The sequence below is a fragment of the Pinus tabuliformis genome, chromosome 8, assembly GCF_031772625.1.
Source record: "Pinus tabuliformis cultivar Carrire ecotype Pingquan chromosome 8, CPIR1, whole genome shotgun sequence".
Classification (NCBI taxonomy): domain Eukaryota; kingdom Viridiplantae; phylum Streptophyta; class Pinopsida; order Pinales; family Pinaceae; genus Pinus; species Pinus tabuliformis.
This window is the reverse complement of record NC_142294.1, coordinates 1,869,011,675-1,869,038,918: the sequence shown is the minus strand read 5'-3', so window position 1 is coordinate 1,869,038,918 and position 27,244 is coordinate 1,869,011,675.

Sequence of the window (27,244 nt, the reverse complement as noted above, 5' to 3'; positions counted from 1 at the left end):
GAATGACGACAAATACTTGTAGAAGCACATGGCAGGGTTGCAGGTGGACATTATGCGGGGAGGGCGACATCACAAAATATTCTTCGTGCCAAACTATGGTGGCCAACTCTACATCAAGACTCAAAAGCCTACCATTGGGCCTACGATGTATGTCAATGAACTGGGAAACCATCGCGAAGGGACGAAATGTTGCTCAATCCACAGACGACACTGCAATTGTTCGAAAAATGGGCGATCGGCTTTGTGGGGTCTATCACACCTCAAGGAAAGATGGGCACATGCTATATCATCACTGTGATAGAATACTTGACTCAATGGGTGGAAGCACAACCAGTTAAGGACTACATTGTTGCTACAGCTGCGAAATTTTTGTTCGAGAATGTGTTGATGCGGTTTGGATGCTTGAAAATTCTAATGAGTGACCGCAGAACACACTTCCTAAATGAAACTATCAGCGCACTCACCAAGGAGTTTCAGGTATATCATCAGCAAAGTACGCTGTATCATCTGCAAGAAAATGGGACAGTTGAAGCCTTCAACAAGATTTTAGAGACTGCATTGACCAAGGTCTGTAATGCGTAGTGAAACGATTGGGATTTGTGCATATCTGCTGTGCTATGGGCATACCGAACCACTTGCAAGAAAGTGACGGGACAAACACCTTTCTGATTAGTCTATGGCACCATTGTGCCCAGTTTGCGAATAGCAACAATGACTGGCATGGCAGACCGTGGAGCAATGGAAGAAAGGCTCGCGCAGCTGGAAGAACTCGAGGAGGAACAGTTTCTGGCGGGATTCCATCAGCAGGTACAGAAGCAGCGTAAAAAGGCTTGGCATGATTGCCATATCAAGTTGCGCATGTTCAAAGAAACGATTTAGTATTGCTATATGACAGCAAGTTCGATAAATTCCCTGGAAAACTCTGGATGCATTGGTTGGGACCATATGTAGTCAAGGAAGTCACAGATGGAGGTGCAGTCTAGCTCGGCATGCTTAATGGAGAGCCCTTCCCAGGAAGAGTAAATGGTAGTCATCTGAAGCTCTACACAGGTGGGTCGACTGCCTGACTAACCAATTGAAGTACTGTCTCACCGCTCCAGACAGTTGAAAGAGAGTGTGGGACGATAAAGCAGTCTGTGGAGGAGCTGCACGATAACAAGGGTGCGTGTTGAACGGTATGTTACAAGGTTCGCAGTTGCACAGAAGGGGCTACGCTGCTGTGTAGATAAACACAGAGGTGACTGTTGATGTCACTGTTCATGACAAGATGTCTTAGTCATGGTGAAAAGGAGCGGGCGGCGGGCAATTAAGATACGAAGTACGAGCCAAATTCAGAATGATCTACCACAGATTTAGCATTAATATGCCAGAAAAGGAGGGAATGGCTGAATTTGAATTTCCATACACCTATAAATCACAGGGGGGCATCCACCAAATGATCTGTGGTATCGAGAGAAGTAAGATATTGAGCCTTCCAAGCAGTATGGAACTGTTAATCATTGATGCTCAAGGAGTACGCCTGGGGGTTTCAATATGGCCAATGGAGATGCAGGACCTTTTGGATAGTGTGATGTCAACGTCCATGGACGCCATGCGGAGTTCAGCATCGATGGTCGGGGACGTCCCAGAAATTCTCAAACACGAAGCAGAACTGGTCCAGATGTCACTGCCTAAAATACGAGCTGGTAGGCGACCCATGACAGATAAGCGAAAGAGGGTGAATCATGAGAAAAATGATGGAATTGTAGTTAACAGTTCATCTTTGATGCACCAGGAAAATTGAGATCTCATGGATAGCAACATCTCTCTTGCAAAAATGCAACACAAGCTACAACAGACAGTGCAAATAGTGGATCAGAAATTGGAGACTTGCTGCGTTGGCACGAAGAGTTCCCGCATGCGACACCTAAGCTTAAGCTAAAATCCTATGAGGGGGTGCTTTGTGTTAACTGAGCAGAGCAGAATGAGCATCATTGGTTGCATGACTTAATAGAGGTAATGGAGCAAGAGCTTGAAGAAGAATTGTAGGCGACAAGGAGGGAGTAGCAGCACGTAGTGCGTTACTCTCAGGGATGGTGGACCGCGAAGCCTTGGCAGCGCGTATCGCCACACCAACGAGTGACTCGGGATGAGTCACGATGATTTTGTTGGGGGCCTATTGGGTAGCGGATCCACCACGTAACGGTTTTGGGGCTTAAAGCCCACAATTTAGGGTAATGACATTGTAAAAATTCCATGAAGAGCGCGGAGTGCGAACTGTAATAGGTCAAGTCAAAGGGTTGTCCACCCGAAAATAATGTAAAATAATAAAAAGAGAGTTAGCCTGCCCATCGTCCATGGACCATGGGAAGGTATAAATAGAGTAAAGTGTTAAGGATGGAAGGCAGCTTCGATAAGATTTGATGTATTATGGGTTTGCGAAGGCAATAATCGCTCTGAGTCTATAAGTCCGAGTCTTGGGTTGTAGTAGGAGATAGAGGCTCCGCAGCTGTGTGCATGGAGGCCTAATAGAGTCTACAGTTGGGTGTGTGGACGCCTGCAGCTGAGTGTGTAGGTTAGAACTAATTGTGCTAAACAGAATATTAATAAAGATAAGTGTTTCTGAAATCTTGTGTGCGGATCTGTATGTTTATGCTTATGTTTTGAGTTAATGCATATCTGTAAGATGTATGGTTGTGCGCACTGGTTATATCTGTTGAATGCTTCAGTAAAATACCTCATGATCTAGATCAGAACTATAATAAACTCATTTATAATAAGAATCTAAGAAGCGCTACATGAAGGCCTGATAGTGGAACAGAGTAGCATGAGGGCATAGATTGGTTCATGACCCTTCCAGAGTTCATCAAGACATCCCAAGGGTGTGGAAACCTAGTTCCAGCACCCTCCCACACTACCTCGGGTGAGACTTAAGTCCATGCTCTACGGACTGTTGCGAAAGGGTTGGTAGTGCGGGATTTGTTTGGCTAAAACACTTCTGAACCCAGGTCAGGCCCCAATAAGCCAAAGTGTGCAAGTGAAAGGGTTTCTAAGGAATACTTCTATATGAATTATATTTTATGTTGCAGGGGCTATGTTTGTGATTTGATCTGAAATATTTTGTGCACCTTGAATTCAATGTTGGATCAGGATCATGATACCTGAAATGACTTATCATTGAATGATATGATATTGGTTGGGCTAGATCTAATTATGTACACCTATTTTATTCTTTAAATGTCATGATCTAGGTTTGTCTAAAGTCCAGAATAGCAACGAAGTTATGAGTTAATATTTGTAGATCTATACGTTGGTTCATCTCAGTAAAAGCACGTGTACACATAGGTTCTGCTATTCAAAATAGCGTATACAAAGGAAAATCCTATTCTTCAGATCTGACTGATCTATTTGATCAGTTCTGTTGTTTTATTGTTGTCTGCCAATGAAGTCTTATTAGATCTAAATGTGAAACTGAATGCATAAGGAGTTTGATATCTAGTTTATTGATTGCATAAGTGAGAAGGGTGATCTCTGCTACTGCCTGTGTAAAGCTCTGTAAATTGACAGTAGATGTTCAAGTATATTGTTGGTTGGTACAAACTTGATTTAGAAGTTGTATGTTTCAGTAGTTTTGATGGTATACGCAGGTTTGATTAGAGGAAGTAGCATATACACACAGGTTGGGTTCAGTAAAGTAGTGTATACATTCTAATGCATGATTTTTGAGGTTGCAGCTGGTTTTGAATGATGATGCAGGTTTCTAGGTTCAGCATAGTGTTCTGGTGATAGTGATCTAACTATTCAGATTAAATGATTATTGGTTGATGTAGTTTGAAAGTTTTGATGGGTCTAGTATGAAAATTTGATGAAATGAGGCCTTCATGTATATTGTTGTGTGCTAGGAGCATCCAGTCTGAAAATTTATGAAATGTGGTCCCTGGAAGAAGAGAGAAGGTCGTAGCCTTTTGTAGGTTGGCGCCTACATACTAGTAAACACATTGGCTTGTACAAGAGCTAGGGTTGCATCTCCCTTCCAGTAGAAGCTAGAAAATGAGAGAAGGTTGTAGCCTTCTACAGGTGGGTGCCTGCGTATTAGTATGAGTCTGCACCAGTACAAGGTTGTAAACACATTTTCTTATTATTAAAAGAAGATAGAGATGACAGAAATAGGTGGTTTTTCTCCCACACTGGGTTTCCACCTTAAATCTTGGTGTTCATGTGTGTTGCTTATGTGTGATTGTTTATTATGCTTTTAATGAACTATTTAACAAGTTACTGATGCACTGGTTAAATATCAACACATGATAAACTGATTAAGTCATAAGTTCTCTGGGTATATGCTGGTTTCTCTAATAACAGTAGCGTGTACACGCTAGTTCATTTCACATAAGTAGTGTATATAAATCTATTTGGGGAAATGAAAAATTATTGAACTGATAAGACTGATTCACCCACCCACTCATTATTATTTCCAACATGATGCCTTTCTGGTACATAACTTATTGGGTGTTGCTTGATTATCCAAGAAGCTAGTGGTCTAGTCTACTCGACTGGCCTATTTTTTGGCCTTCAACAGTTTTCTATTGAGTTTCTTCTCATGTGAATCATACAAGTGCAAATTAGACAATACTAATCATTTAATATCCATAGGAATGAGTTTGAGACCATCTTATATTTCACTTTGAACACTAAGTAAATGCAGAGCATGCTTATTTAGAGAGCCATTTTTATTTCCCCCTTTAACATTTCAGTGTTTTTGGATACAATTTGAATTGCAAAGTGAGATGGATGATACATAATTTAAAGTGGATTGATAACAAAGAAATGAGAGAAATATCCAACTATAATTGATGAGATTAGTCATCAATGGAGTCAAGTTGTGGAAAAAAGGGTATTGTTTACTGATGACCCATTTTTATGCATACTTACCAGTTGTGTAACTTGTGAAGTAATATAGATTAAAATGCAATTCTTAAACTAATTTTTGCTTCAATGTAAGATAATCTGTCTCTTCTTAATAAGAATATTCTATCCAAGAGACTAAACACCTATCTTTAAAATATTGCTCTAGCTTCTGTACATCTTTCGAAGAGCCTCATAACACATTAATGACATTAACTTACTAGCATCTACATATCACACTGGTGCATATTATTCTCAATGTTAATGGAAATTGTCTAATAATCCACATAGGATATTTCATCTATTGTATTCCTAGATAAAATGTCTACATTAGTCAACCACATATGACAAGGTTCGAAACACATTGGTCAGATGGGTATTATTCCAATGAACTTAGAATTAATGGTTGATAATATGAACCATTTGCATTTTGATTATATACCCTCTTAAGTTTTAATACAACACCACATATAGCTCCATGGGTTGAATTTCTACCAATAATTTGGGTTCCTTGCTGACTGTGCTAGTTTGCCATTTTGTTTAAGGACCCATATCCAAAACTGGTTGGTCTTCAGTTATTAATGAATTTTAACCATCACATTAGAAATTTGACATTTTTTATTTATTCCGAGGAGACTCATTAGAAATCCCCATCCAATTCTTAAGATTTGGTTCTAATAATTTACAACAATAACTTTTCCAATCAATGACCAAATGCTCTTAGAATCTTAGGTCTATACTTGACAAATCCTAACATAGGTTGATCAACTTATCTTTAAAGTTATTGAAGGTGGTTTTGATTTAAAACATGCTAATAGACGAATATTAATAAGAATCTTAGGAACCATGGGAATTGGTTTTATGATCATGATGTGATGCAAATTGGAAGGATAGGAACAATTTTTATGTTTCAATTTCTTTCCAGCATAAGATGATATTTATGTTTAGAATGTTATGAAGCCAACTCACAAAAAGGTAGAAAAGATAGATCAATGCCTTAGAATTCAGCCTCTTCGAGGGGGCAACCTCCTTTACACTACATAAATGAACAATTCTTGGATGAATCAAATAACAGAACCTCCTTTCTATATATAGGAGTCAAAGGGGTCACAATATAACCAAGCTGACCTAACAATAATAATATAAAGGCACAAAAATAACAATAGAGGGATTCTATGGGGCACAATAATAACAATATGGGGACAATAGGGGCACAACAATAATAATAAGGGATACAATGACAATAGTAATGGGGGAATCACTAGTATTATAGGGACCTAACATGCCCCTCTCCTTCAAAAAATTGTTTTCCTCAACACTTGAGTAGTTCTAGATGCTTCTATATAAAATTCTTATCCTCCCATGTGGAATCTTCAATAGGTAAGTTCTTCTACTTGATGAAATACTCTGAAATTGATCGATTTCATAGATGTCGAGTTCTTATTTCTTTGACTTCTTCAGGTTCCAATATGATTTTTCCTTCCTCATCAAGTTCTGGTAATATTGTTTGAATTGGAAGCTTGTCACCTATAACCTTCTTTAAGCATGAAACATGGAAAACTGGGTGCACTTGGGAAGATGCAGGAAGCTCCAATTTGTATGCCAAGTACCTATCTTTTGCAACACCTTGTATGGACCATAATACTTTGGTGATAATTTATTATCCTTCTTAGCTTGCTTTAGGGACATTTTTTTTATATGGTTGTAGCCATAGGAATACTCAATCACCTACATCGAAACTTTTTTCACTATGATGTTGATTTGCTGCTGTTTCATTCTATTTTGCACCAAGGTGAGGTTATCCTTTAAGATTTGGAGAACTTGTTGTTGATGCTCAATGTGATCTTCCATTGCTTGAACCTTAGAATTTTCTCTTAAATATGATGTTATGGATGGTGGATGATATCTATAAAGTGCCATAAATGGGGTCATTTTTGTTGCAATATGAAAGGAAATGTTATACCACCAGTCAGCCAGAGGCAACCATTTGACCCATTGTGTCTGTTTATCAGATACAAAGCAACGAAGATATCCTTCCAAAAATTTGTTTACTATCTCAGTTTGCCCATCAAATTAAGGATGATAAGATGAGCTATGAGCTAACTGAGTACCAAGACAAGAAAATAATTCTATCCAAAAATTTCCAGTGAAAATGGGATCTCTGTCACTTACAATAATCTTTGGGTTTCGATGTAGCCTTTGAAATGTTTCCATAAATGCAGTAGAAACTATACTTGCTTTAAATGGATGAGATAATGCACAAAAGTGTGCATACTTGGTAAGTCTGTCAACTACCACCATGATAACACTCTTTCCTTCGGACTTGGGTAAACTTGTGATAAAATCCATTGAAACCTCCTTCCAACGTTGGCTTGGAATGGATAAAGGTTGTAATAGTCTTGTAATGTCTTCGTCTTTTGTTTTGGTAATTCAACTTTATTTTGTTGGCAAACCAAACATTCTGCCACAAACTTTTAAATATCTTATTTAAGGCCATCCCAAAAAAAACTCTTCTTAACCCTATGGTAGGTTTTTATAAATCCCGAGTGCCCTCCTAGGGGAAAGAAGTGCAATTCCCTTAGAATCTTTTTTTTAGTTGGGAATTCTTACAAAGGTATAATCGATCCTTGTACCATAATGAATAATTTTTCCAGCTAAATGCATCAGATGTATTGGGATCTTGTTGTATCTTTTGAATGAGTGCCCACACTTCCTCATCATTCTTTCATTCATCCCTTTCTTCATTTATCCAATCTGGTTGGATAATAGAAATGGCACAAAGAAATGCCTCCACATCCTCATCCTTTCTTGAGAGTGAATATGCCACAACATTTTTCTTCCCTTTTTGTAGACGATTTCAAAGTCATAACCCAACATCTTTGTGACCCATTTTTGTTGCTCTTCTGAAGATAATCTTTGTTCTAAAAAGTATTTAAGACTATCATGATTTGTTTTTACCTTGAAGTGTCTTCCCATTAGGTAGGGTCGCCATTTCTTAAGCGCATGTAGTATTGCCAACATTTCCTTTTCATAAATATATTTGTGTAAATACTTTCCTTTGATTGGATGACTTTCGAAAGCAACGACTCTTTCTTCTTGCATTAAAACAACACCAATTCCATTTCCTGAGGCATCACATTCCATAATAAAGGTTTTTGTGAAGTCCTTTGTAGCTAAGACTGGTGCTTACCACATTGCCTCTTTAATATGTTCAAAGGCATTCATTGCTTTTGGAGTCCATGAAAAAGCATCTTTCTTCAATAATGTTGTTAGAGGTGTTGCTATTCTCCCATAATTCTTAACAAACTTTCGATAATACCCTATCAACCCAAGAAATCCTCATAGATGATTTATGGATGTGGGGATTTTCTATTCCTTAATGGTTTTAATTTTGCTAGGGTCTTCCTTAACACCTTCATGAGATACAATATGACCTAGATATTCCACCTCTTGTACTCCAAAGAAACATTTGGAGAGTTTTGCATATAATTGTTTCTCCTCCAATAGTTTGTGCACCATGTCAACATGTTGGAAATGATCCTTCCAAGACTTGCCATAGATTATTATATCATCAAAAATGCTAACACAAATTTTCTAAGGAAGGGTTTGAAAATGGAATTCATCAAACCTTGAAATGTAGAAGGTGCATTAGTAAGGCCAAAAGGCATGACCAAAAATTCATAATGACCCTCATGAGTTCTAAAATGTTGTTTTTGGAATGTCTTTAGTCTTCATTCTGATTTGATGATATCCTAAACAAAGATCCAACTTGGTGAAGTAAATTGATCCATGCAATTGATCCAATAATTCATCAATGACAGGAATGGGAAATTTATCTTTAATAGTGAGCTTGTTGAGCTCCCTATAATCTAGACACATGCACCATGATCCATCCTTCTTGTACACCAATACTACTGGAGCAAAGAAATAACGTTGACTAGTTTGAATTATACCAGCCTCTATCATTTTTGCAACCATATGTTCAATTTCACTCTTTTGGACATAGGGATATATTTAAGGTCTGATGTTTGGAGGAACACTTCCTGGAATCAAATTAATAGCATGATCATGATCACGAATAGGTGGGAGGCCATTGGGAGTCTCAAATACCTTGGAATGATTGTCCAAGACTTTTTGGAGATATGGAGAAATGGATGATTTTGATGTGGGAACCTCTAGTGAACATAATTATGCAATTATGCCTTGTTGTTCTTTCTTTAGAAGCTTTGTCATTTCGTTAGAGCTGATTATCTTTCTTGATTTCCCTGCGATACCCCTTAATTCAGCTTCCTTTCCTTCTGAAGAGAATTTCATGAAAAGTTCTTGAAAATTAAAAGCTATTCTACCCAAGGATTGTAGCCATTGGACTCATAGTACAACATCAGCACCTCCCATTGGAATGGAAAGCATTGGGCAATTAATACATATTCTCCCATGGATTGCTTGATATTATGGCACTTTCCTGAGCAATTTATGGTTCCTCCACTTGCAACCATCACTTGGCACTCTAGTGCTGGATATAGGAAGCAATTCAATTCCTTGGCTATCTTACAATGAATAAAATTATGGGTGCTTCCCGAATCAATCAACACTATTACTTTTTTCTTCTTGATATGCCCTTCTATATTGATAGTTTGAGGAGTGGTAATTCCAGCCAATGCACTACAAGATATGGTCGGATTCATTTCTTCTTTTTCAAGGGTTTGTACCTGGTGTATATCATTCTCTTTTAACTTTTCTTGTTCCTTTTTTTCCTCCTCTTCCTAATCAATGTAAAATAATTTCTTCTCAACACACTTATGACATTTAGTGTATTTGCTATCACAATCGTAACAAAGCCCTTTTTCTCTTTTTTCTTCCAATTGATGTGGTGTCAACCTTGTAGGTTGTGGATGGCTAGGGGAAGTAACACTTCCATCTTTATGATTGTGAGTGGTAGGCTTCCTTGTTTCTATAATTTTGCTTTCCATTTTTCTTTCCAACCTGAATGCCTTCTCCAATGAATCTAGTTCCCAAAGGCAAACCTCTTTGAGGATGTTATCTTTTAAAGTCCCTATGAACACATCAATCCTATGCTTCTTTGGAATATCTTTTACCCTTATATTCAATTTTTGGAAGTCCTCAATGTGCTTCATCATTGAACCCTTTTGTTTGAGATTTATCAATTGGCTAAAAAAAGTGTTGTTTTTTGTATCCTCATAATGTGCTATCATTTCATTCATAAAAATAGCCCAAGTAACAATTTGTTTATGAGAGCAAAGCCATCGATACCATACAAACTGATTTGGTTCCAAATATAAAGTTACAATGCGTACTATTAGAGCCTAGATTTGCCTTAGGATGAAAAGGCAAGGTTCTAGGTCCACATCAAACCACGCTCAGCCTCGTAGCTAGCCCTACGAGGACAGGAGAGGGCTCTCTCTAGGCAATCTCAGTGAAAGATAATCGATGGGGCTTGAGATGACTGATTTAACAACTGATCTTAGGCTAGGTATGAAGTTCAAGGATTTGATTTGACTTTTTGAGGGTTTTGTTGGAAAAAAGGAACAGGAAAATTTTGGGTCCAGTGATGAGGCCTAGTTTTTGCAGAGTTCTGATTGGGGCAAGGAAGGCAATCGTTTTGATGCTTTGGATTGGGATGGATTAGACCAGAGAGGGGCTAAGGAGGGCAAGAATGTCTTAAGAGTCCTCCTCAAACAGATGAAAACATGTAAAATTAAACAAAATTTCAAGGCAGAGCACAGCAGTCCAATGAATTCTACCTCAATCACTCATTTGTTTAATTTCAGAATAAAGGAGAAGGGAAAATGATACACATAAACATCAGTAAACTTACAATTACTTAGAGAAAAACACCATCAAAACACAGAGCCACATGGATCCCAACAAGTGCTGCAAAACCCTGGTCTTTCCATTGCCAAAATTGCAGAAATGAAATGTACAATGAAGTGCCAAGCAATCCCAAGTATCCCACCCTGAAAATGACTTAGAAAATACATAATATAGACAAGCCAAACTCCTTCCCATGCCTCTAGGGGTCGAGCTCATCATTCTAGGAGCTTTTTCAACCATATCTAAATAAGGAACTGAAAAATAGGCAATGAAACAACTTGCCCCTATATGAAAGGAAACTGATTTGTTCAATTGTTTTTCACTTTTTAGTGAATGAATTTTCTAGAACAAGTAAAAATGTGCCAATATTACATCATGGTTGTCAAATCACATCATGAAATATCAAGAGTTACATCAAAAAGTAAAACTAGTCAAAACTGGGTGAATTTTTGAGCTGAAGAGTGAAAATGAGGCCAAAATTCTCTATGCGCCGCGCCCAAATACTCTATGCATCGTGCCACTTTGGAGCTGATTTTTAGGAACTTCTTGAAGTCAAAATCGAGCCCAATATAACTCGTTGGAAATCCCTATCTGTCTACTTTCCAACCCAAGTGGAATTTCGGGATTTGGTGTCCATTTGCCGTGTCAAAAATAAATCTCCCAAGACTGGTCAAAATGTGCCAAATGAGGTTTCCTAAAGGCAGAGTGCTGTTTCAGTCATCTTTTGAAGGGCTTACGCAACTCCAAATCGAGCTCATGATAGTGCATTGGGAAGATATTTGTGTCTAGTTATCATTTGACTCATCAAGCAAGTCATTTGGCCAACCAGGCTAGGAGAAAACTTGATTTTCCCAAGGTCACTTCAGAGGTGCATCAAGTCTCTTGAGGCAACTGTATTTTTGACATTTCTCTAAAACCATGACACCTGTATAAAAATTGAAGGAGGTTTTTCTTCCTTGGCTTATTTTGGACAAAAAATTCTCCCAGTGTTCCCAAATTCATCTTTTATTTCTCATAAAAATCATTGGAGTAAAACCTATCCCAATGTGTGGAACAAGAGATTTGTCGAAATGAAACGAAATGAAGGGGATAAGGGGCTTCTAAATTCTTGAGAAAATTTTGGGAAGTAGGGAGGAATTTTAGGATGTATGGGAAGGTGGAATTTCAAATATTAAGTGAGGGGAAGGGGTCCAAAAGGGCAAAACACAGGGCTAGCCAAGAAAATTCCCAAGTTGGAGCAAGAAACTAAGGTTTGTGCAAAAATGAGGAGTTCGGGGGATATCAGTGATGGGAAGTGTTTAATAAGGCACATTAAGGATAGGGGAAGGTGTATGAACATCAGGATACAAGTTTTTCCTGATGATTTGACCATCCAAGAGAAATTACCTTCAAAACCCTAGGAGAGGGAAATGAACCTTACCTAGGCGTAACTGAAGCATGAACAAGGTGTAAATGACCCAGTGGAACTTAACATGATGATGAAAACCCTCTGAATGATGGTGCACTCAGCTGAATAGTGACATGGACCGACATTTGGACAACTTTGACAAGAGTAAAAGCAAACCCTAGACCTAATGCCTAGTGACCAAATTTTGCTTGAAGACTCACTGAAATGACAAAATTTGACCTTAACACCTTAAAATCACTTTGTAAGATCATGTTTGATCACTGGAGGAAGGCTGCAAAGACTGACACTAACATTGGCTCCAATGGGGATGGTAGCTATTTGGAGGTGCCAAGAACTACAGATCTTTGGGAGAGCAGACTAGTGCCTTATCCATTGGGCAATGGAGTAAAAAACTCAAGCTGAAATGCATGACTAAAAACTGACGACTTGACGACACAAACTGACCCTCACTCAACTAAAAACTGACTCGATACTTAAACACAATCGATAAACTAGAAAATAATGCTCAAAATAAAGCTTATTCATCAAAACCTACACTAACAGTTCTTTTCACCACCCGATCAAGTGAAATGGAACAGCCAATGCAACCATGTAAGCATCATCGCTAATATTTGATTTATTCCCAAATTCTTTCTGATGCGCAGGAAAAGGGAAGAATTGAAAGGCAACTCCCATGAAAAGTTGGACTCAAGTTGACTGCTGATAAACTTGCAAAACATGAATTGATTGGATGACTTCAAGAATACTGCGAAAGGATCTTCATAAACATTGCTATTGATTTCCATTAACACATTACTGCTCTGGTCCAAGTAATCTTCATATCTGGATATTAAGGTTTTCCTCACATCTGTGCTGTCTTTCTTTGGTGATTGTAGCAAGCTGCCAAAAGGGTCCTAAATTTCGTGAATAACCAAACTTTGTTGCTGACTCCAAACAGAACAAAAGTCTCCTTTATCAATCTCCTCATATGACTGCAAACCTTGGTATGGGGTATGTAATGAACAATCTGTTAAACAAGACAATGAAGGTGACTTTTGAGTAAGATTATTATCAACATTCTCTTCTGTCACATGGTTAGCTGATGGAGAAGAACTTTTACTGCACACATCATCCAACACATGAGCAATAGGATCATCAAAAACTTGAGAAGACGGCTGTGACGTATCTATTGAAACTGTATGACATCCTACTGGCTGTTCATCTTTTTCTTTAGAGATATTACGAAGATTTTGCCTTATAAACTGAAATGCTTCGAAACAAAAGGGTACAAAATCCTCTTGCATCATTAAATCATGTATTTCAACTTCCACGCCTTCATCTATAATCTAATCTTCAACTGTGTTTGGTGGCTGCAAATCTGGTGCTAGGGAGGGTTTTGTATCCAAAATGATTTCATCAATTATTTGGGGAAGATTTCTCATTAACAACTTCCTCAAGAATTTCACTATCTGTCTCATCTTCAACTTTAAAACTGAGAAATTGTTGACTTCCTACAAGCTGTTCGTTTGAAGATTTACTATGCAATTTACCCTTCAAAAACTGAAATGATTCAAAATAGAAAGGTAGGGAATCTTCTTGTATCATTTGATCATATGTTCCAGCTTCCATGTCTTCATGTGCAACTTGACAATCAATGGCATTTCGGGGCTGGAAATCTGAATACTATTGTGACCAAGGTTTTCATTGCTCTCAAGATGGTCCAGATCAAGACTTATTGGCAGTTGATTTCTGATTGCATGGAAATTGTCTCTGATGAACTGAGATGAATCAAAACAAAAAGGCAAAGATCCTTCACTTACTTCAAAGTTTGCTGCACTTTCCTCACTGTACTCAAGCTGCTGAAAGTGAACTTCTTCCTCGCACAAACTGGCTACTGATTTGTCTGCAAGATTAGATTCTGTTTGGAGAACATAATCATCATCATACTGATCAAACTGAGGCAAATCATCAGTATAAAATACATCATCAAGAATACATGTCATATCAATAGATCTCCCTTCTCCAAGATGATCAATAAAACAATCATTATCAGATCTATGACAACTGGGATAAGAAAGAAAATGTTTTGGATCAACAACTTGTTCTTCTTCAATCAGCGAGTGATGGGCTTGAACATTATTCTCATTCCTTGTGGTGATCCTCTGCATCATCTCTTCTACTGCACTTACCAAAATGTCAAGCTTTACTTCTAGAGATGTTGATTTCTTCGGATCTATGTTTTTCGTCTCTTCTTCTTTCAACCTTGCCCTTCGGATCAGCATATGAGCCTCTACATTTATTGCACTATTCTACATCTCCTCAAGTGTTGCAAAATTCCTTTCTCTCAGCTAAAACTCCATTTTCGGATCAAAGGCACCTGGGTAGTATAAGAGAGCAGATCTAGGAGGAGGTCTTATATCATTTGGGATCGAATAATAGACTTGATTAAATCTGGCTGAAAACTATTGTACTGTCTCCCCTGGTTGTCTTTTCAGCTGGTTATACTCTTCTATAATCAAGAAAGGGTTTTGTATGACCACCCACCTGTCGAGGAAAACTTTGACGAACTACTGCAAATCTGAAATGCTCACATTAGGCAGGGTTTTGAACCAACTCTTGACTTTGCCTTGCAAAGAAAGAGCAAAAAGCCTTATACTGACATCTTCTTCATCAACTTCAAAAAGGTCTAGAAAAGTCTCAACATTCTCCACATGTTTCTCAGCGTTGACATTCTTACATTCACCATCAAATCTTGGCAAATATAGGTAATAATTTGCAGGGAAAGCATGGAGAACAGAAGGTAAAACAAGAGGTTTATACCTATCTAGGACTATAAAAGGTGTAGGAGTATATACAAGAGATATGGGATCAATTTTGTTTTCTTTAGGCTCATCACTCTGAAGTGAGTCATCATAAGATGTGGGAAAAGTAAGGAGGCTAGGATCAAAGGGAAACTCAGTATTTACACTTTTTGAATGGGTCGATTGAATATTTTGATCACCTTTATCATACAAAAAATTCTGAAAAACTTTCAAGACAACTTCAACAACAACAAAGAAGTAATTTACAAGAAAACATAGTAGATCCTGAATACCATTCCACTTTGGATACCCAAACTTTGTGTAAGATCCTTCCATTTTCTCAGAGAAAAGTTAGTCCTCCAGTGGAGTCTCCAAATTGAATTGGAGTCACCAGGTGAATGATTTCAGCCTTCTTATGTCTAATCGTTGTTCACCATCAACCATCAGATCTAACTTGATACATGTACTGGGGCAATTTACAAGTCAAGTGTCACAATTACAAGCTAGACCGGAGATTGACTGAAGCAGCGTTTATCTACTTCCGCTAATGCAAAGCAAAAGCATTTCGAAGGCTACCTAGCATAACTTCAGGCTCCGTCTGTAGCTTGTAAAATGAATGACATCAACAAGCAAATCATTTTCTTCCCTAGTATGGTCGCCACTATGTTAGAGCCTAGATTTGCCTCAAGCTGAAAAGGCAAGGTTCTAGGTCCACATCAAACCACGCTCAGCCTCGTAGCTAGCCCTACGAGGACATGAGAGGGCTCTCTTCGAGTCAATCTTAGCGAAAGATAATCGATGGGGCTTGAGATGACTGATTTAATAATTGATCTTAGGCTAGGTATGAAGTGCAAGGATTTGATTTTAGTTTTTGATGGCTTTGTTGGAAAAAAGGAACAGGTAAATTTTTGGTCCGGGGATGAGGCCTAGTTTTTGCAGAGTTCTGACTGGGGCAAGGAAGGAAATCATTTTGATGCTTTGGATTGAACGAATGGATTGATCAGACCGGTGAGGGGCTAAGGAGGGAAAGAATGTCTCAAGAGCCCTCCTCAAACAGATTAAAACATGTAAAATTAAACAAAATTTCAAGGCAGAGCATAGCAGTCCAATGAATTCTACCTCAATTACTCATTTGTTTAATTTCAGAAGAAAAGAGAAGGGAAAATGATACACATAGACATCAGTAAACTTACAATTACTTAGAGAAAAACACCATCAAAACACAGAGCCACATGGATCCCAAGAAGTGCTGCAAAACCCTGGTCTTTCCTTTGCCAAAATTGCGGAAATGAAATGTACAATGAAGTGCCAAGCAATCCCAAGTATCCCACCCTGAAAATGAATTAGAAAATACATAATATAGACAAGCAAAACTCCTTCCCATGCCTCTAGGGGTTGAGCTCATCATTCTAGGAGCTGTTTCAACCATATCTAAACAAGGAACTGAAAAATAGGCAATGAAACAAGTTGCCCCTATATGAAAGGAGACTGATTCATTCAGTTGTTTTTCACTTTTTAGTGAATGAATCTTATAGAACAAGTAAAAATGTGCCAATATTACATCATGGTTATCAAATTACATCATGAAAGATCAAGAGTTACATCAAAAAGTAAAACTAGTCAAAACTGGGGGAATTTTTGAGCTGAAGAGTGAAAATGAGGCCAAAATTCTCTATGCGCCGTGCCCAAATTCTCTATGCATCACGCCACTTTGGAGATGATTTTGAGTCACTTCGTGAGGTCCAAATTGAGCCCAAGATAGCTCATTGAAAATACATACCTGTCTACTTTCCAACCTAAGTGAAATTTCTGGATTTGGTGTCCATTTGCCCTATCAAAAGTCAAATCTCCCAAGACTGGTCAAAATGTGCCAAGTGAGGTTGCCTAAAGGTAGAGTGTTGTTGCAGTTAACTTTTGAAGGGGTTCCTCAACTCCAAATTGAGCTCATGATAGCTCATTGAAAAGCTCTTTGTGTCTAGTTATCATTGGACTCATAAAGAAGGTCATTTGGCCAACCAAGATAGGAGAAAACTTGATTTTCCCAAGGTCACTTCAGAGGTGCATCAAGTCTCCCAAGGCAACTGTATTTTTGACATTTCTCTAAAACCATGACACCTGTATAAAAATTGAAGGAAGTTTTTCTTCCATGGCTGATTTTGGACAAAAAACTCTCTCAGTTGTCCCAAATTCATCTTTTATTGCTCAAAAACATCATTGGAGTAAAACCTATCCCAATGTGTGGAACAGGGGATTTGTCGAAATGAAGCGAAATGAAGGGGATAAGGGGCTTCTAAATTCTTGAGAAAATTTTGGGAAGTAGGGAGGAATGTTAGGAAGTAGGGGAATGTATAATTTCAAAGATTGAGTGAGGGTGAGGGGTCCAAAAGGGCAAAACACAGGGCTAGCCTAGAAAATTGCCAAGTTGGAGCAAGAAACTAGGGTTTGTGCAAAAATGAGGAATTCGGGGGATCTCAGTGATGGGAAGTGTTTAATAAGGTACATTAAGGATAGGGGAAGGTGTATGAACATCAGGATACAAGTTTTTCCTGATGATTTGACCATCCAAGAGAAATTACCTTCAAAACCCTAGGAGAGGGAAATGAACTTTACCTAGGCGCAACTAAAGCATGAACAAGGTGTAAATGACCCAGTGGAACTTAACATGATGATGAAAACCCTCTGAATGATGGTGCACTCAGCTGAATAGTGACATGGATTGACATTTGGACAAATTTGACAGGAGTAAAAGCAAACCCTAGACCTAATTCCTAGTGACCAAATTTTGCTTGAAGACTCACTAAAATGACAAAATTTGACCTTAACACCTTAAAATCACTTTGTAAGATCATGTTTGATCACTGGAGGAAGGTTGAAAAGACTGACACTAAAACGTACCTTTTGTGTGTATTGCACATTATGGATATCGAAAAATTGCTCCATTTATAGTATCCATGTTCTAGGATCCTTGCCATCAAACTTCCTCATATCGATCTTTGGAACATGGTGGTTCCTCAATCCAACGTTAGAGTCTATGAAATCATGATTAACATTTATTTCGTTCTCATCATGAGTTCCCTTTACTACTCTTTCGCCACTAGTAAACATTTCTTGTAGAAACTTTGTCAAATCTGTCTTCAAATTTGTCTACAAATATTCCATGCCTTTTTTTAAATCATTCGTCTTAGCTTCCATGCCGTCCATCTTAGCTTCTATGCCTTTCTTTAAACCATCCACCTTATCTTACATGTCTTTCCTTAAACCATCCATCTTAGCTTCAACGTCTTTCTTTAAACCATCCATCTTATTTTCCGTTACTTTTTCTTCGAGTGAAATTTGTTGCACTTGGTCTCATAATTTTGATATATCATGTTGCATTTCTTCCTTTTCTTCATAAGTCATGCTAGAGCTTTTAGGTTTCTTACTAGTGTTGGGCCGCTAATTTTTCATTATTATTATCACTTTTTGACTCCTATTTCACCCATTTCTACCATTCTTTATCACGTCATTTATCATAATTTATCATATAATTCCATTTTTTAATTATTTATGCTTTTATGGATAAATATTATTTTTCTCCTTTATTTTTAATAAATTGATGATTATTATGCATGATTCTACCAATGATGGTTTATTAATGGATATGTTATAACATCACTCATGATTTTAGCCTCCAAGACCTTTTCCAGATTGCAAATTTGATCTCCAACACACAATTAAATATTCCAACTCAAAAATTCGTTGGAATAAGAAGTAACGGTTTTGCATTGGACGTTTCAGACAAATGAAGGAGAATATGGAAAATTTGAAACATGGGTTTTGTCTAGAGCGGACTGAATTAGTTTTGTAGTGAGCAGTTTTTAGGGGTGATTTTAGGGGCGAATGTTTGCCCTTTGGGGAAATTAAGGGGTTTTAAATTTTTAGCGGGAGAATATTTTATATCATAGTACATTTTTACAAATCACCTCAAATAGCCTACCTTATTTTAAGGGAGAGGGTAAAAAAGGTAAATTTAGCCCTTGAAATTAGGAGTTACAACCTTCCATTCGCCAATTTTCAAGAATAGGCTTTATTTAAGTGAATCCATTCGCCCATTTTCAAGAATAGGTTTTATTTAAGTGAATCCTATGGGCTAAAGGCCCAAATAACATATTTATAAAAGAGGTATGGTAAATTAACAAAAATATAAATAAATGAGAGGTATGGTAAATAAATAAAGCATTTTTTATATTTACTCCATAAGTCACCTTATATACATGCAAGGGTGTAAACAAATAAAAATATAAGTAAAGTGGAGGTATGGTAAATAAATAACACATCTTTTTATACCTACTCAAAAGGTATGGTAAATAAATAAAAATATAAATAAACTAGACGCATGGTAAATAAATAAAACCTCTTTTTATATTTAGTCCATAACCCTCGTTCTATTTATGAAGGCTCAAGAAAGAAGTTTTATTTAAGTGAATCCTATGGGCCAAATACCATATTTGTAAAAGAGGTATGGTAAATTAATAAAAATATAAATAAGCGAGAGGTATGGTAAACAAATAAAACATTTTTTTTATATTTACTCCATAAGTCACCTTGTATTTATGAATGGTATGGTAAATTAATAAAAATATAAATAAATGAGAGGTATGGTAAACAAATAAAACATTTTTTTATATTTACTCCATAAGTCACCTTATATTTATACTATGGGACAAATACCATGGACTAGATTGTTATTAATACCATGCAAAAAAACATTATTAACCCTAATATTAGTATTAATAAAAATAAAAATGGCACATGGTATTGACCCATGGTATTCACCAAAATGGCACATGGTATTGACCCATGGTATTCACTTGGAATGTATCCTATTTAAATGGGGGAATTAAACCAGCATAGATCCATCTTTACTCTGGATCTACTAACCCTCGAGAGGTATCAAATATCGTGATATGCAAACTAGCATAGAGTGAAAAAATATTTGATCCGATCAAGAGTAAAAATGGATGTTGTAATTTAATGTATGTTAAACCTTTTAGCTTGGTTAAAATAAAAATCAACTATTAATTATATTAATTTTTATAAATTACTAATAGTAATTTTTAAGCTCCAGGTTTATGATAACCCATGGTATTGACCCATGGTATTCATGTGAGCATCGACTATCTAAAGGGGAAATTCTATCTTAGATCCATCTTAATTCTGGGTCTACCCAGTGCTCAGAGGGATAAATAGATTTCATCCCCCTAAGAGTGGTAGATGTGGAGTTAAGATGGATATAGGTTGGTTTTTATGATAATGAAGATATTAAATAGACTTAGGAAATTATATTGTAAAAACATCTTAAGGTGAATGGTTAAAGCATAGACATTGGACAAGTATATTTGTATACTTCTGTTTTAAACTGAAACAAATCAAGGGCTAAAAGGAATGGATTGAGTGCACTAGTCATCCTTCTATAACTTTCCAACCTATGCTGGAGTAAACAGATTGTAATTTGGGTAATTTTTCTAATTGCAAACGGGAACATACTTGTGTATTGGCAGGGTAGTTACGAGGTCTCTAGAAGTGGAGTAAACAGATTGTAATTTGGGTAATTTTTCTAATTGCAAACAGGAACATACTTGTGTATTGGCAGGGTGGTTACGAGGTCCCTAGAAGTGATGAATTTGAATTTTTCTTGGTTTTATATATAGTATTAGGTTTTTTCTCATGCTTTCTATGAATGGCACGGGTGAATTTTATCCTACACCCAATAGGTTATCGATATGTAATTTCGGTAATTTTGATTTCAAAAGATATTTTAAAGAAATGCAATGATTTCATTTGTGTATTCAATAAACACAAGATTTTATAATTGAGTAAAATATTCGCCATGCCTGGTGAGAGATTCGCCGAAAAATTATATATACATATCATATTATTGATAAAATCGCCTTCCATTTTTCCTATATACCATGGAGATTCGCACATTTATTATACATGTAAAATTGGGGGGGAGGGGGGTTCTTAAAATTTTCCCTGGCAGTTTTCCAAAATTTGGTCTATATTAAGAGAAACGAAAGGTTGTTTGAAGATGATTTTCTCAGATTTGCTGTTGCGACTGTTTTCCAAATTCTTCCAGTTGCAATACCAAATTTGACTTGTTCCTGTTGAATGTTGATGAAAAGATCTTTCATATATGATCTTGTTGATCAATTTGTTTTGTAAAATCCAAATTTGTAATGAAAATCATTTTGTAATCAGATTTGTTGTAACTTCTCTTTGCTCTCTGTGTATTTAAATGAAAATAGATATCAAAGAGAGGAGGGTAAGATGGGGAGAACTTTTTCACCATTTACTTCAGTTGTAATTTTAATATACAGAGCATTATTTTGAAAGGCATTGTGTTGTAATGACATTTGGATATGATGAATAATACATAATTCATGTTGCTTTTCATTGGCGATATTCTGAAGTAGTTAAGCAGTAATCATTGGCGGCTTGGGCCTGGTCACTGGTGGATTTCACTGTTGTTCCCTGTGTTATACTTTTACTTTTCTTTTACTGCAAGTTTGATTATTATGTTTTATAGCTTTACAATTGATTTACTTTCATCAGTGTGGATTTTGTGTATTCATTTCATTAATTCGTAATTCTGTCAATTGATTTCATTTATTTATGTTGTGGATTTAATTAATTATTAGATGAGAATTATTTCTTGTTAATTAAAAGACAGAGTGTTATTGATTAGATCAGATGATTTATTTCTATGCAGTAGTTTAAATTCAGCTGAATGAGCTATGTTATTGCTACGGTGCACTTGGTTGATGTCATCACAATTAGAATCTCTTTGTTAAGATTGAGTTTGGTTTAGATTAAAATTGAGTTTTGATGCTTGAATAGGTTAATTTCCTTGAAATTATAAGCTTGAGATTTGTGGTTTGATCTGTTTACTCTTGTATTGAAATTGATAAGTTATCTTAAAGCATTACTCTCTATAGATATAATGATTTCCATCACTTGCACATATTGTGTACACTCTTGAAACAAAAAGACTTACCCAGGTTGATAATTAATGTGAGGCAATTAGGAGTTCTAAAAGACACCTTATATGCACCCAACATTTTGGCGTTGTTGCCGGGGAGAGTGTTTCTATTTCACAGGAAGTGATGTATGTTTGATAGTTGCTGCTGGGAAAGAATTGGGTATTAAAAACGGAAGGTAAGAACCTGCGTACGAGTAAGTAAAGTGCTTTCTCCCTCGCCCACTTTTCAGCGCAATTGTGTAGGAATTGAAGTATAACTAAAAATTTGATGTTTATTTGTTGTGAAATAATTGGGTCTTAAAAATGGAAGGTAAGAACCTGCGTAGGAGTAAGTAAATTTCTTGCTCCCTTGCCCGCTTTTCAGCAAAAATTGCGTAGTGTTACCAGGAAAAGTGTCTATTTAGAACTTCTCTATCCCACTAAGGTGTGACAGCTGCCTTAGAAACAAACAGAGAAAACTACTTTTGTATTTCCCTTATGAACTGTAAATAAAGAGGAATAGGAAGAACCAACCTGTGTCTTGCGCTAGTCCTTTGATCCAATCTCTCTCCTCTTTGACAGCTTCCAGCTATCTGCTCCCTTACTTGCCTAGCTTCACCAAGTACCTGTAAGATCACAGAGGAAGAAAACTATACAAAGACATGGATCTATATTCATAAACAGCTTAGGATCAGATTTAAGCTAACCATACAAATGTAACAAGCATCAATGATACACAAGAATGGAGGAAAAACTCAAATAATTTTTATTGATATAACAAGAAGATCCAGGAGGAGTTACAACCGATGATTCTTGACCCAACATCAACCTCCCAGCAAAGAAGCCCCTCTTCACCTCCAACAAAGCATAAATCACCCAATACTCTGATCTCTGTCTCAAAACCAACAGCAATTCCTTACAATGTGCAAAATTCTAGCCTCTGGATCTCTGGAATGAGGGATCCATATATAGATGTATGCAAGGAGGATGAGTCAGCTTATGATTTGATTAGTGGCTTCTCTCTATCAGTTCTTGCTTCCACTTGGAGACTGAAGGCCTCTTACTCATCCTTGGTCGAATTCAGTGAGGCAAGTGTCATAAGAGAAGATTCTGGAAGCTTCCATTGTCTCTCCACCTCGCGGAATGGCATTGCCATTTGTCATTTTCCGCTCAACGCACCCTGATAGTGCATTTAGGTGCGTTACAACGCACCTAGCCAGTGTGTTTAGGTGCTATGCAACGCAACTAGCCAGTGGAGCAGCTGAAATGATCCTGTTTTGACTTATTCTGAGCAGTTTCTGGTGGAGAACTTCTGAGAGAAGTTGTAATTTTTTGACCTTGTTCCTTTAGGGGTTAGAACAACACTTTTAGGGACTTAGGAGCCCTTGGTTTATGGACATTTCATGCTTGGAGCTGCAAGGCACAAAAATGTCTATAACAGTTGCCCCCTAAAGTATGGGGCCGTTTATCGGGTGAAATGCTTTATTATGAGGATCCGAAGTTCTTTCAATGCTGGGAGGAGACCTGTAATAAGATACAATACAATACATTATCTTCATACTGTTTTCATGATCTAGCTGAGGCGGGCATTCCCATGCTCAGCTTTATAAATTCATTTTCATGTATATAGGACAGACAATCGTCTGATGGTAGACTGATGATTCTGATAGAGCCATCATCCTTTTGGTAGGATGATTATCTGTGCTGCAATGCTGTACATTTTAATGTCTTTATTTTCCTGAATATATATCGCAGCCCAGATGGATGAAACTAGATCCGGGGTCTTCAATCTCGTCCGATCTTCACTCGAAGTACAAGTCGATCCATGTGAGAAATGTTTTGAAGTCAAACATGGAAAGACATCGCTTGATTACCAGTCAATGATGTAAACTGTTAACAAGCGCGAGAGGAATCACCGATAATGATAATGATCCTCAAGGTATTGCAGTTCAATTCACGTGGTGTGAATAAAGGACTTGGCGTCGAACACCACGCAAAATCTTTCGGTCGAAGGTCATTGATGTAAACCTGTCACCGGAAGTGAGAAACTTGCCATTGAGGCATGCAAGCTTCAAAGTACTGAATGGGGTGTTCCTAGATCAACTTCTTGGATAATGAGCTGATGTCGACAAGAAGTGATCCGTCAAAGGAGGGCCGTAATGAATCCCACATCAATGACACGGAACGGAGCAAATGATTTTGATGGAGGTGAAAACGATCTGATGATATACGGTTCAGGGTGGCGGTCATGAAAGTATGGAGTATAATGTATGGTAGTGGGTGGGACACAGGTGACTTCTCTGGATGACTTCTCTTGAACATGTCGGCGACACTTATGTGATGGATTGGTAGCATTAACCCCAAATGTGGATGGTATGGCATGACCATGGCGATGTGACCGGTGAATGAAACAACCCAACCCGACTCGGAAACGGAGTGGAAGTGTCATGTTCAAGAGCGACTTGCTACCAATAAAGATTCTTTGAGTTTTCTTCCCAATTTTTCCCCAGTCATTGCTGACCAGTACCTCTTTATTTTTGTCAAGCTTGAGGAGGATAACATATGCTTGTTCTATAATTTTCCCTTCGGGCAAACCCATCGCTATGTTTTAACGAGCCTAGCGATAGTGAAACTCGTTCTCGTCTAAAGACAAGTTTGTCGCTATTAATCTTTTTAACGAGTTTAACGACAAAGATAACTCGGTCCTTTTCATTTTTAGAGAGTCTGAAAAGGTACGTAAAGGTAACTCCAAAATTCCTTTTTGGTCATCTAATCCCTTAAGTCCGAAAAAGTATAAAACAATACAGAAGGGATGAATTTTCGATAGTTTTAATGAGCCGAACAAAACAAGCGCTCGATCTTTTTGTGCAATAATCCTTCAGGTCCAAAAAGATTAAAATCTAGAGGAGGGATAGCACTTCCTGTCCCTTTAATGAGCTGGAAGGCCAAGGACTCGACAATCTTTTCATATTTTACGAGTCAGTTGAAAAGAGCTTAAAGGAGACTCATCTTTTGAGGAACGAGTGATAAAATGGGTAGCAGCTGATTCCAGGTAAGGTTTGGAATTTTCCAATCACGGCAGTGTCACAAGGATGGCTAGTGAAATCACTCTTCGCAGCTGTTCCTAAAAATGGGTAAACAATCAAATGGAGGTGAATGATCGGCCAATGTAAAAGTGGAGGTGACGGTGCAAACACGACCAAGGCTTTAATGGCTGAAGTACTACATTCACGGTGGTTATTTACCGGGGAATAGTTCATTTTTTAATGAGCTTAAACGCGGGTGGAAACATTTGCTCGGTGCGGGTTTATTTTTTAACGAGCTTGAACCTTGCGGTAACACTGCTCGATCAGATGGTCTTGTTTTGATTTTTACCATAAATAGCTTTGTCCTTCCAAAGATCGTACTGTATTTTCAACTGCTTCATCAAACTAGTCAGAAATGAACAATATTTGCTTGAAAACGAGTTTAAAACGCTAATATTTTACTTTGAACTACGTAAAAGTAATTAAAAAGTGTTTTTTACCTCTCATTTTACCATTTCATTTGAACTTGGTTTGTTGGAGCTTTGGAGGTGCTTTTCCCCCTCGATTTTCATCAGTTGATTTCGGGAGATTATGTGGACAATTCTCGGCACCGTCTGGACCAGGTAGGAGCTAAACCTGAGCTCTTTCATTTCATGGTTTCCATTTTGCATTTTGAGCTTGATTCCTAGCTTTTCTGAGCCCCTGGGGTTTGAGGAACTCGTTTTTCCATAAACGCACCCTCAGTGTATCGAAACCTGCATTGAATGCTGGCCTGTCTAAAGGCTATTTGACATTCAACGCACCTATAGCACTACTGCAGGTGCGTTGGGCGCAAAAAGGGAATTTGATGCACAATTTTTGATGGAATTTTTGCCTCTTTCTTACCAAAATCAGGATCTAACTCCTCTCTTGTTTGTTTTCAGAGATCTTTGGAGTAAGATGACCCTTACATGGCGAGGAAGCTGGGACAGGAACGAATGTTGCTTCAACTAGCTCTGTCTGTGCTATCGTTGCTTCCTCTACCACTGGATATGAATCTGCTCGAACTTATCATGGGTCTTTGTGTTTCTTCTCCACCTGTAGATTAGGCTCCTTTGATTATGCCCCTGACTCCGGTTAGATTTCCCAGCTAGGTCTTATCCTTGGACAAGGTCAACGTCTCCATGACCACCTTCTTGCAATGACTGGCTATCAGTGAGGAGGAGCGCTATGGGTTGAGGAATAACGACAAACAACACTTCTTATTTACTGCCTTGGGTCGGGCGGGGTACCTCCCCCTCGATCGCTCTCCACACTAAGGCTCTTGGATTGAACTCGGAGGGCATGGGACTAAAGCTAAGAACTAAGTAAGAAGAGAGAGTGAGAAAGATCATTTCTTCTTATTCTGTTGCAAGGATGAGCGAAAGCGTCCCCCCCTTCGAGAGCCTATTTTCTGGGCCCTCAAGGTTCGATTCCTTGCCTGATGCGTGAGCATGAAGAAGAGGACATGGTTGCCTTACATGATCCAGTTACAGTGAACGCGCTGTGGAATTGTGGCTTACTGAAGTTCTTCCGCATTTCTAGCTTACTGCAGTATTTTCTCGATGCTTGGGATCCTACCAATCAGGTTTTCCAGATCAGGGGAAAATCTATCCCCTTGACTCCAGTAGACATCTATTTCTTGACTGGCTTGTCGAGGCGGGGTGCCCCCATCTCTTTGTCAGGTTCGGCCCGAGGAGGCGATTCTGTGAGAGATTATGTCCACCGGTACTGTAGAGAAGGATCTCAGCCGAGTAAAGACAGCAAGATCATCATCCATGATGTTACTGACAGGTCCCTTAGGACTATTCTGTTTACTTTTGGTAGGATGGCCGGTAGTGCATCTCTTCATGTAGCCAACCGATCTTATATGCAGCATGCCTTGGAATGCCTCCAACCGAAGGTGTTCAACTGGTGCGACGCAGTACTTCTTGTGATGAAAGAACAGTTGACCAAGATAAAGAACGGGAGGTTGAAGAACTTTGGGTATGGTTCTATTTTGACTGCCTTTGCCTTGGAGAAGATACCACTGATGCAGCCGCAGTACATTGCACTCGATTTACCTTCTCCTACTGAACCACGTATGCAGAGATGGGTTGACCATATGTCTAGGCATGCTGGCCAGTCTTAGATTTCATTTTCTGATACCTTCTTCAGGTGGTTTGATCGTCAGGAGATGGTTTATTCTGAGTATCCATACGCTGGCATGGACTTCCGGGGTGATCCAGATTTAGTACTGCTGGATGGCGAGCAGTGGGGCGCCATTGGTAAAATCTTTGACCATATTGATGTTTATCGT